This window comes from Nelumbo nucifera, chromosome 8 (genome assembly GCF_055504915.1).
Source record: "Nelumbo nucifera cultivar China Antique chromosome 8, China Antique-T2T, whole genome shotgun sequence".
In the NCBI taxonomy this organism is placed as follows: domain Eukaryota; kingdom Viridiplantae; phylum Streptophyta; class Magnoliopsida; order Proteales; family Nelumbonaceae; genus Nelumbo; species Nelumbo nucifera.
Genome location: NC_142656.1, coordinates 51062344 through 51073212, shown reverse-complemented (window position 1 = coordinate 51073212; position 10869 = coordinate 51062344). Strand labels below are relative to the sequence as shown.

General features: G+C 36.4%; 1 long non-coding RNA gene across 7 annotated transcripts; it reads left to right on the top strand.

Moving 5' to 3' along the window:
- Positions 1-1905: 1905 nt before the first annotated feature.
- Positions 1906-5651, top strand: LOC104601542 (uncharacterized). Of its 7 annotated transcripts, none has more exons than XR_735896.3 (8): positions 1911-2122; positions 2231-2302; positions 3281-3420; positions 3644-3719; positions 4544-4666; positions 4821-4912; positions 5006-5052; positions 5310-5651. It is a non-coding gene; the product is annotated as an uncharacterized LOC104601542 (long non-coding RNA). The 7 variants fall into 7 exon arrangements; XR_016079147.1 differs by adding an exon at positions 2453-2533 and having other exon boundaries at positions 1914-2122; positions 3281-3719; XR_016079151.1 differs by having other exon boundaries at positions 1906-2122; positions 3281-3719; positions 4544-4735.
- Positions 5652-10869: the final 5218 nt, after the last annotated feature.

Below are 10869 nucleotides of genomic sequence, written 5' to 3'. Positions count from 1 at the left end.
AGGGCCTAGGAAATGAGGAGACTTTAGCGAATGTGGTGATACAGAGACTCAAGTTGGAGTACTCGCAGCACTCGCTCTGGCCATCGTCCTCCTTTTCCTTTATGCAAAAAGCATGTGGTCATTAGTTGCGCTTTTCCCTTTTATTCCCTCTCAAATTCTTCTTTCTAATTCCAACCAACAATGTGATATCATCTTCATCTTTATTCTCTCAAGCATTGTAGTTTCCCATGATCGCGACATCGTTGGCGACGGCTATAGAGACAAGATTGAAGACAGAGAAGAAAAGAAAGGGAAGATGAGAAATGGGTTTCCTCTGTCCTTTCATTTCAGTTTGGGAGAGAGAAAGAATGAGCGAGGACTGTGGGGGAGGGCAAAAGAAGAGAAGAAAGGGAAAATAATAGAATAAATAGGTTTTATGAGAAAAAAGGGGCAAAAAAAAGAAAATAGAAAAAGTTTATTGGGGTATTTTGGTAATTTAATGCATTCTTTCATCTGACTTAACGGTCAAGGGGGTCTTTGTCTCACGGTCATAATGCGTCTTTTTTGAAAAGTTGGATCATTGACCCACCATCTAAATAAGAAATAGCATTGCTTTTGGATTAGTTTTAAACTAGGGAAAATTATAGTCGAAGCTGGCTGTACATTTAAAATTTAGTTACAAGTTCGTCCATAAACCAACAAAACTTTAACAAATGGCTCTACATTTCAAGTTATAAAAACCCTCGCCATGTCACCGGAGGGTTATGTGGCTATTGCCAACATGAGACTCTTAATCCATATTGGACATAATAAAAAGCTTATAATAAAATTGCCCTTTAATGTTGGGTGATTGGAAAATAAAAAAAGGGTTTTTAGTTTCTCTCTCTCTCTCTCTCTCAATCTCTCTTACACTCTTTCACTCAGTCATCTTTATCTACTCAACGACTATGTGATTTGAAAATAATAAAAATGGTTTTTGGTTTATGTATTTACGTTCTTTATATCAATTTCTCTCATTCTCTCTCTCTCTACCTATTGTTCTCCCTCAATCTCTCTCATTTTCTTTCTCGGTCGATCTCTCCTTCTTCCTTAATTTCTATCGTTATCTCTCAGTTTCTCTCCCTCTCCCTCTCTCGTTTTTTATTTTCTTATTTTCTTATACACTTATATGGTATTAATCAAATCGTATAAAAGAACATAAGACCAACTTGGTATGGTTAAAAAATTATTACACCAATTTGATAAAATTCACAAGAAACTCTTGACTATGAAATTTACACCAATTGGAGAATGATAGAGATTGAGGGAGAAGGAGATTTTGACCGAGAGGGAGAGTGAGGGAGAAGAATGAGAAAGATTGAGGGAGAACAATAGAGAGAGAGGTTTTTATTTGGCTACCAACAGAAGTAGGGAGAGTGGGAGAGACAGAGGAAACGGGAGATCGGGAGATGACTGTGAGAGTGAGAGAGAAGGGAGGGAGATCGAGAGATAGAGGGAATGAGAGAGAAACTGAAAACCTATTTTCGATATAGGTTTTATGTTGTGTCCAACATGGAATAAGAGTCCCATGAGAAACTGAAAACCTATTTTTGATATAGGTTTTCTGATTTTGGTTGGTTTTTAGACCAACCTACAACCTAATTTTAAATGTACAACCGATTTTGATTATAATTTTCCCTTTAAATTATATATTTCATTTACATTATATAAAATATTTTTTTACTTATTACACTTAACTTTTATTTGTCTATAGTATCATTTTACTCAAACCACTAACCCACCATCAAAAATAAAACTGTTTGATTTTTAGGTTGATATTAAATTTTGTATTACATTTCCATCATTCATAAAATTATTTCTTATGTATAAACACTACAAGAAAAAACGGATAGATTTTGAATCGATGATCATAAAAAATGCCGCCCTTGATACATCAATGGTGGCGATTTTAACTTGACCTCCATCTATGAACTAAAGCGAGGGTTAATATAAAGGAGAGCGGCATGTTCAAAAAATTAGGCTGGCGTTTTCAGATTGAATCGGTCATCACTTGCTCTCGCGCCGGTATGAAGAAAACTTCCCTCTATTTCCAAAACATCAAAACGCGCGTTACTTTGTCTTCTACATCAAAAACGTACGCGCAGTAAGTTCCCTCATCTTTTCTACTTCACTTCACAGAAAGTTTGTAGTTGATTGTAGAGATTTAATCGAGATTAGACCTATATAGAAATCCTTGGTGTATCTTTGGTAGGAACGATTAGAGAAAGTCGAGAAGTCGGGGAGTAATTCCAAGAAGTTGAGAAAGGCAAGTTCATTGATCTGGGTAATGTTTAAACTCTGTTCATCATTTCCCATAAATTAAAGAAACCCTTTTCATTTTTTTTTTCTGATTTCTTGAATCTATATTTTTTTTTCTTTTTTGTATCCCTTTTGCTATATGCTTGTTTTGCATTTCTTCAAAACTTATTCACAGACCTCAAGCAGTAATGGCTACAAGCAGGTTCTATTCCATCGTTTCTATTGGAAGAAGTCATTTGCATGTGTCAATGTGAAGGTTTCATCATCAGACTCTTATCCTAATATATAATTTTGTCACTGTTTGATACTGTACGTGATCACTCTACTCTCTGGCCCGTTCAGCTCGCAATACTAACTTAACCATCCGAGCGACTTGTCTTAATATATAATTTTGTCACTGTTTGATACTGTGCGTGATCACTCTACTCTCAAGCCCTCAATCTCTCAAAACATTCAGCTCGCTATCGGAGCAATCTCGTCGGATTAGCCACCCCGGATTTTCTGATCCATCGTCTTGTAGATTGAACCAACTCGCTAGGAAGCCAGATCTGTTTTTTTGAAAGAAACCTTTGTCTATAGAATATTTGTCCAGTCTTTTCTCTTTTAGTTTTACGATATGATTTGACTTGAATGCAGAGGGAATCTAATAGGTAAGTTTTTAGCCAAAACCTTTTTAACGGAGGGAATCGAAGAGATTGATAAGATGGGAACAAGACCTCGGTTTCCATTGATTGGGGAACCCTGCATTTTTTGTGTTTATTCGGATTTCTAAATGCAAGTGTTTGTGTTTGGTTTGACTTGAGTTTGGGGTTTTGGGTCGGGCTTAATTTTCTTTTTCAGTTTGTTTCTTTGTTAAAGTTTTCTAGTGCTTTGTCTCACTACCATTGTCAAAGCTGGACCATTTTCAGAGTGTTTTTTTCTTCTTCTTATATATTCGTTCCTTTTCTTAAATATCTTCTTCTAATTTTTATTGCTTATTTGTTCAAATTTTATTTTTTTGCAGGGGTTTGATTTCGTCATTATCTGTGAATCTGTAATGCTGTTAAGCTACTCCTGAGTTCAATTTTTTCACTTTCTCTCATTTCTTGTTAAGAGAGTATGGATTTCACATTTTTTTGATACCTATCGATTTCATCCATTAAGGTTGTTTTCCTATCATTTGTATTTCTTCTCTTTCTTTATTTCTTTCAGTTTAATGGAAGTTTTCTTTTGGAAATTGGTTTTCTTATATATATGTTGCTACGCCAATCGTTATGTACACATACTATGGTTGGAATTGTATTTTCTATTAGTGGGGTTTATCTTCTTTGTTCTGGGTTTCCTTTGGGGTGAGGCTGTCTAGTTCACAAAAACACAATGGATCCAGGTGAGAGAAACCGGCATCATGCATCATGGCAATTTTGTGAGGATGTACAATAGAATGAACTACTCTTCTAGAAAAGGTTGGCAATTTGACCTTGGTGTTTTCCTGAATTTTTGTCATCCATTACATATTTCACAGTATTCTCAATTGTTTTTGGATTTGTGTTCTCCTTTTTATAATATGTTTTAGATTTGCATTTCTTACTATTGGACATTCTGTTTTTATTGAGACATGATTTCAAAACCTCAAGATTTGGAGTTTTCTGGTGTACATGTAGCTTTGTAGGTAGACTAGAATTTTTAGATTATGATGGGACATAATATATATTATTAGATTTTTGCATGTGTATGGAGAAGCTAATTTCTTAACTAATTTCTTTTCTAGGATGGGTCAAATGGATAATTCTGGTCTTATTTTGCAATCTATTAAAAAACATTAGATTATTTGATTTGTATAAATGCTCTACCCTTTACCTTGTGTAGAGCTTTATTTTCTGTTTGCACCCCAAAAAAGAGCAATTTGGATGTCATGAATATTTTCAATCTCAAAAAGAGAACTAAGGAGAGATCTATTTTCAGCTAATTGTGCTAAAGACCAGATAACAACTCCCCCAGTGTTTTCTGCCCAGTGTTATCTACAATAATTTAGAGGATCATATTCCGGATGGTTACTAAGTTAAAGAAGTAAAATGGTTGAAGATGGAAGCCAAGTTCTTCACTCCTTTTTGTATGAGTATACACATGTATATTTCTGCATATGATACTGAAAATTTTCAGTTAATTTCTTTCTGTTAATTTGGTAATCATGTAATTCTTTCTATTTCAGATTGCATATTACCTTGCAGATCTTGATATGCTTTTTTGTTACATTCTTCTTTGCTTATAATTTACCTTTTTTTTGCAGCAAAAGGAATTTTGGAAAGTTGAGTTGAAGGATTTCTCTAGCAAAAATGGATATGTTTTGAATAAGAATGGAGACGGTGGTCCTTTGCTTGTAGATGTTCATGAAGGATACTTGAAATTTGAGGTCTGATGCCCTTGATACCGTCCATAGTATGTAGTCTAGTACTATAATTCAGAAATATATTTTTTGAGGGTAACTTTCTACTCAAAAGGGCTAGCTAGGAATGTTGGCAATATCTTAAAACCTTGTTTGGAGGCTGAACTGCTTTTCCCACCAGGTCATGGGTTAGTGGTTCAACATACAGGTCAACTGGGTCAACCCATGAAGTGAACAAAGTTGTTGAGCAACTGAAGACAACCAAAGTTTCAGGTATTAACTTCTTTTCTTTTTTTTTTGTGTTTTAAAATAATTTCAAAATCTTTAGAACTTGGAACATACGGAATGATTGATTTGTCTTGATAGGTTAGGAAGGCTTGAAAATGTTGCATATGGAGGGTCCTCATATATAGGTAGATTGGACATTACCTTGTCCATTGCAGTGGCAGTAATGCACCTCTAATTCTATGTTTTGAATCTTGAACAATGTAGTAGAGTATCTTTTCTTGCTTATGACTTATATTTTTTATTTAGTTTTTTCTTATATGTGCTTGCTTTTTGTAAAATGCAAAATGGATATACTTCATTTATGGAAATAAATGGAATTCTATCTGAATGTCAAGTTTGTTGAAATGGATACACCTAATATATGTAGGTGTTTACTCTTCAGGTATGTTGAAGATCAATAGTCCTGTTGATGAGGTTTCTTGAATGGGCTTATCAGGCGATCAAACCTCCACCACTCAAGATTTGTGGATCTAGGGCCTAAAATAGAAAACTCAAAGAGAATGATGTCCCAAAAGATGGGACATATGCATGAGTTTCATCACTGATGAGCCAACGTTGTATTGAATGTCTAAATTCTAGGATAGGATAGGTATCTAGCATAATAGTGTTCTATGTTTTTAACTTGTCTTTTAATATATTTATTTATTTTTTTTTTGAACAGCTAGTAGACTCTGTGATGTAGACAGAACATCGATAATCCTAATGTCAAGTTAAGTTTCCCATATTTGTTGGTTCATAATTTAATTCTTTTGAGAGGTAATAACTGAAATTTGTTTGCATCATCTTCAACTCCAAGGGGGTTAATGGATAACTCAGGATTTATCATTAAGAAATATATATTTTTTTAAATAAATTTGATCTATGCAGGCCGTCATTCACTGCTGCCAGCATATATATATATATTGAATGTAGTTGACCTATGCTGGCGGTCATTCTTTACATTGCTGCTGCCTTACATGGTGGCTTGGTGGTCATAATTGCTGTGTTTGAGTATATATGCTGGCAGTTATGACAGAATCGCCGGTATAAAAACAATTGGACCGGCGCCCTAAGCTGGCATTTCTTTGTATCTAAGCCCACAATCATGAGCTAGCCCAACAGTGCTTAAGCAGCGGTCACAAAACCGCCAACTTAGACCTAACCTGGCGATTTGGAAGGCTAACCCGACGGTTTTGTGATTGCCGCCTTAGGTCATTTTTCTTGTAGTGAAAACTTATTTTTGTTCAATATAATGAATGTACAATATTAGTGATGTACCCAATATTTTATTTTTTATAAATATATAACATTAGATATGTATCCAAAATTTTCTCTTATCTTTTTTATTTTTTTTTATTTTTGTGATTCTTTGTATTTTCTATTATTAAAAAAAATTATTATTTGATTATGACATTATTTAATTTCTAGGTAGATTTTGAAATTGGTTTTCCATTTTCATCATTAATAAAAATACTTTTTATATTTCAAAGTTATTTATTTTAAATTTTTATTATTTAATTATGGCATTATTTATTAATCCATTTGACCCCAAATGGTCAAATTGCTTGCCCATCACTGGGAGGGAAGAAAATGGTTTTGTTTTCAAATTACTTTTTGAAATATTTATTTTTATACTATTAAAATTAATAATGTGGATTTAATTACAACAATTTAATGATGAGAAAAATATATTTTAAATATAGGGTTTAATGAGAGAATATAAAAGTATTTTTACTTCCAATTGGTTTTAAATTTTACAAGAATTTCTTATTTTAATATATTATTGTTTTATATGTATGTTAAAAATGTTCCCAATTTTTTCAATTTCTATTTTTTTTTCATTTTATCTATTTTTTAACTTTATTATTTAATCATGGCAGCATGGGTTAATTTATTACTACCACTTAGATGAAAACACTATTTTTGCTAGGTAGACTTTAAAGGTATAACCCTTTATGTTATTGGAATTATTAATTTATTAAGTATGGATTTAATTAATAGAACTTAATGATGAGAAGAAATAAAAATGGCTTAAATATATTCAATGAACATGAATGCAAGTTAATAACTTAAATATTGGATTTAATGAGAGAGGATTGAAAGCATTGAATATCTTTAAATTACCACTTTTCAACTCATTTAATATCAAGAACCAATTACCTTATTTGCCCTCATTTTTTTATCGTTAAATTTAAATATAGAGGGGTAAATATTGTCCTTAGAAAATTCCAGAAATATTCTTGAAGCCATTCGTACTTTTTAAAGTAGTATAAATTTGGAACGCTAAAAATGATATGGTATTTAATAATATTAGAAGATCAACTCAATGGATTTTATTTTGTATCTCAAATACCACTAAAAGCCAATTAATAAATGACTAAATGTTAATAGTCAAAAAAATTCTGAATCAATATTTTATGCAATTTCAAAATGATTTAAGCTCTTAGGGCTCAGGTGCTTTTTTATTCATGTTCTTAAATTCAGTATCCAAATGCATTTTCTTTTTAATTTTATACTAGAAGAGACCTATTCAAAGTATGAGCTGAAAATAATGAAGATATTTATAACTGTATCCTTGTAAATACGTGTGTTAATGAATTGGGTTTGAGTTGGACCCTATCCGAATCAAAATCAATTTGAGCAGGTTGGATGATCGAATAAGACAATGTTGAATTGGACCAATCTAAATCTAAATCTAATGGACCAATCTAAATCTAGATCGAATCAAATTGGACCAATATCCAATCCATTAACAACCCTATTTGTAAACAAGCTCCTTGTCCTATGAAATCACTTTTTCACAACTACTATATTTGTTTATTTTGTTTAATCTCTTTCGTGCTCATTGGGAAACAATAGAGCTTATTTATTATTTATTACTTATTAATGGTTTAGTCATAAATGTTACCATTCGAAAGTCATTATATTTTCTAATGCCTAAAATGTAAATGATTCTGAAAGCACCAATGAATCATTTATGGCATCTAGCTCTATTAGAAAGAGAATTAGGTCTAAATTATGGAAGCACTTTAAGAAAATAAAATTGTATTCTAAGGAGTAAAGAGTTATTTGTAAGCATTTTCAAAACAATATATAGGACTAAGTTTTAAAGGAATGAGCCACTTATTAGGGCATGTAACAAAATATCCTAAATTAAAAGAAAAGGAAATTAGTGAAAAAAAAGTTGTAGAAAACTTAAAATTTGATCAATATAGTTCGGGAATGAAGAATTGAAGTGCCAGTTCGGAGCTAAACAATCGAAACCCACATAATCGATTCCAAAGGCCTCTCCAGCGAACCCCGAATTTCTCGGGATCATGATGAGACTCGTCCTAGCTCCGCCTGAATCAGAGGTAAACGATAAACCTTATCAACATATTGCTCTCCTTCAAAAACGGAACAAACCTTATCTGTACAGCCCGAAGATCCTAGAGCTTTTTCGTAAGGCCCACGACTAATCCAATATATAAGGACATGAAACCTCAGGGCAAAGGTACGTGTGATTATTTTACTCACTAGCATTCAAGCACTCAAGTATTCTGCTCGCATTCATAGTATAATACTGACTTAAGCATCGGAGCGACCTCGTCGGGTTAGCTACCCCGCGTTCTCTGATCCACTATTTTGCAGATTGGTCCAACTCGCCGCACAATTGGAGTTCGGATCGTCTTCCAGCTAGGAGTATCTAGATCGCGCACCATCAATTGGCACCGTTTGTGGGAAACGATCAAAAGGTCATCCCAACTTTAGTTTTAGTTTTATTTATCCCAATGGACTCTTGCAGCAACACCGGAAAATGTATCGAGATGAACGTTACCGGGGGGCAAGATTAGGAATCAACCTTCCCCCAAGGCCATACAATATGCATTGGCCAGTTTACTATTCCTCTTATAGTGTCAGGAGTCCCGTCACTGTCCGTACCACAGGGCACTATGCAAGTGAGCGTTCTGCTTCCCCCAGTGGGCGCGACTTTCTCCGAGCCATCTGTGGTCCCTCCTGGAATCGGGCACTCCCATTCCATGACCTTGTTTAGTGCGTCCGGACAATACAGATCCACATGCAACAGGTCCAACAATTCCAATAGTATCAACAGTACTATCTGTACCAGCAGCAGTTCCCACCATTGCAGCCGAACCAGCAGACGATTCCACTTCGACACCTAGAGTTGCGTCAAGGTCAGAACCCGAATCGGCCTGGAACCAGCCAGAACGTCAACCAATCTCCTCATTGGGGTGAGAGGACCTCGCAAGTATCGATTCCTCCTAGGGGTCAGGTTTCGTCCCATGGGAGGAGAGACGATCAGCACACTCCTCCAACATCGCAAGGAAATTTTAGAAACGAGTCTGAGGATAGTCAGCTCAGCAGGGCCCATCCACCTCGGCACTCCTATAAGGAAAATGATGGCTCGCGAGGAGATAATAACCAGCCCGGAGTTTGAGGTGCAAACTCGTGGTAGGACCCCTCCGTCCCTCGCGATAGCCAGTTTGAACCCCACAACCAAGAGAACCTAGAAAGAAGGAACCAGGATCTACCTTGCAATAATGTCCGTGGTGATGTTGAAATACCAGACCAAACCGAAATCAGCAGTACTAATGTCGAGCCGGTGAAGAAGCAGCAGCAAGGACATCGCAAGACACGCCGCTCCTCGGCAAGAAACAATCTGTCGGCGAAGCCAGACCAGCAAGCAGAGCAAGCCAAAGAAAATGAAGAAGTGAGCTCAGTGGCTATGAAGACTATGCCTCCATTACTTTACCGGTCATCTCCTCTGTCTCCCGAGCTCTTGGAAACTCCGATGCCAAAAGATTTCAAGGTACCAAGTCCGAACAAGGTACCGGAACCTTGCACCGGGCTCCATCAAAAGCTGGTCCCAATTTGCTGACTTGTTTACTGCACACTTCATTACCAGCAAGAAGTGCCCGAAGTCGTAAGAAAGCCTTCTGAATGTGGTTCAAAGGGAAGGAGAATCAATCGGAAGCTATATAAAGCGCTTCAATGATACTTGCTTGCAGATACTGGACCTCGATCCAGCGGTGCGACTCAATGCGACAAAGAAAGGAATCACCCATAAAGAGTTCAAGTGGCACATGGTAGCTAACAAACCGAAAGATATCATCGAATTCCTTTGGTTGGCATATCAGTTCATCGGTACTAAGGAGGCGATCAACCAAAAGATCAACAATCTACCATCAGAAAAGAGGAAGAGAGAGAATGAAGGAAGGAGCAATGGTGGGCAAAAAAGAAAGAAAAGCAAGTCCCCGAGCAAGGGAAGAAGCAAGTCAAGAAGCCGGTCCCCCTCGCGCACCCGCAAGTCAGGTCGGCGCTCTAGGACCCCACCTGTGGAGAGAACGAGCTATACGCCTTTGAATGCTAAGTGAGGAGAGATCTTAATGGAAATTAAGGATTCCTCCTTCGTCAAATGGCCTCCCAGTTTAAGGGGAGATCCGACAACAAGAAACCCAAATGTTTACTGGCATTTCCACCGAGATCATGGACACAACACGGAGGATTGAGGAATCTCCGCGACGAGATCAAGGAACTTATCCGCCGCGGGTACCTGAATAACTTCATATTGCAAGAAGAGAGGGGACAAGTAGACCGACAGGCAGATCGACAGGGCGACCAGAGGATGAATGGCCCCAAGGTCAACAAGCAGAATGAACAACCACCGCGATAGTTTCTGGAGGAAAGACCAGTCCACGGGGTAATTAACATGATCACCGGCGGGTCCATCATCACCGGATGTACATCAACAACTGGAAAGACCTCAGTCCGCGAATTGGAGAACGAAGGGGAAAACCCGTCAAAGTGACATCGGCTCAAAGAACCGATATACTTCATTGAGGACGATGCGCATGGGATCCAGTACCCTCACAATGATGCCTTAGTGATGAAGTTAAGGATTAACGACTTCGAGGTAAAACGTATCTTGGTGGACTAAGGCAGCTCAGCAGATATACTCTTCA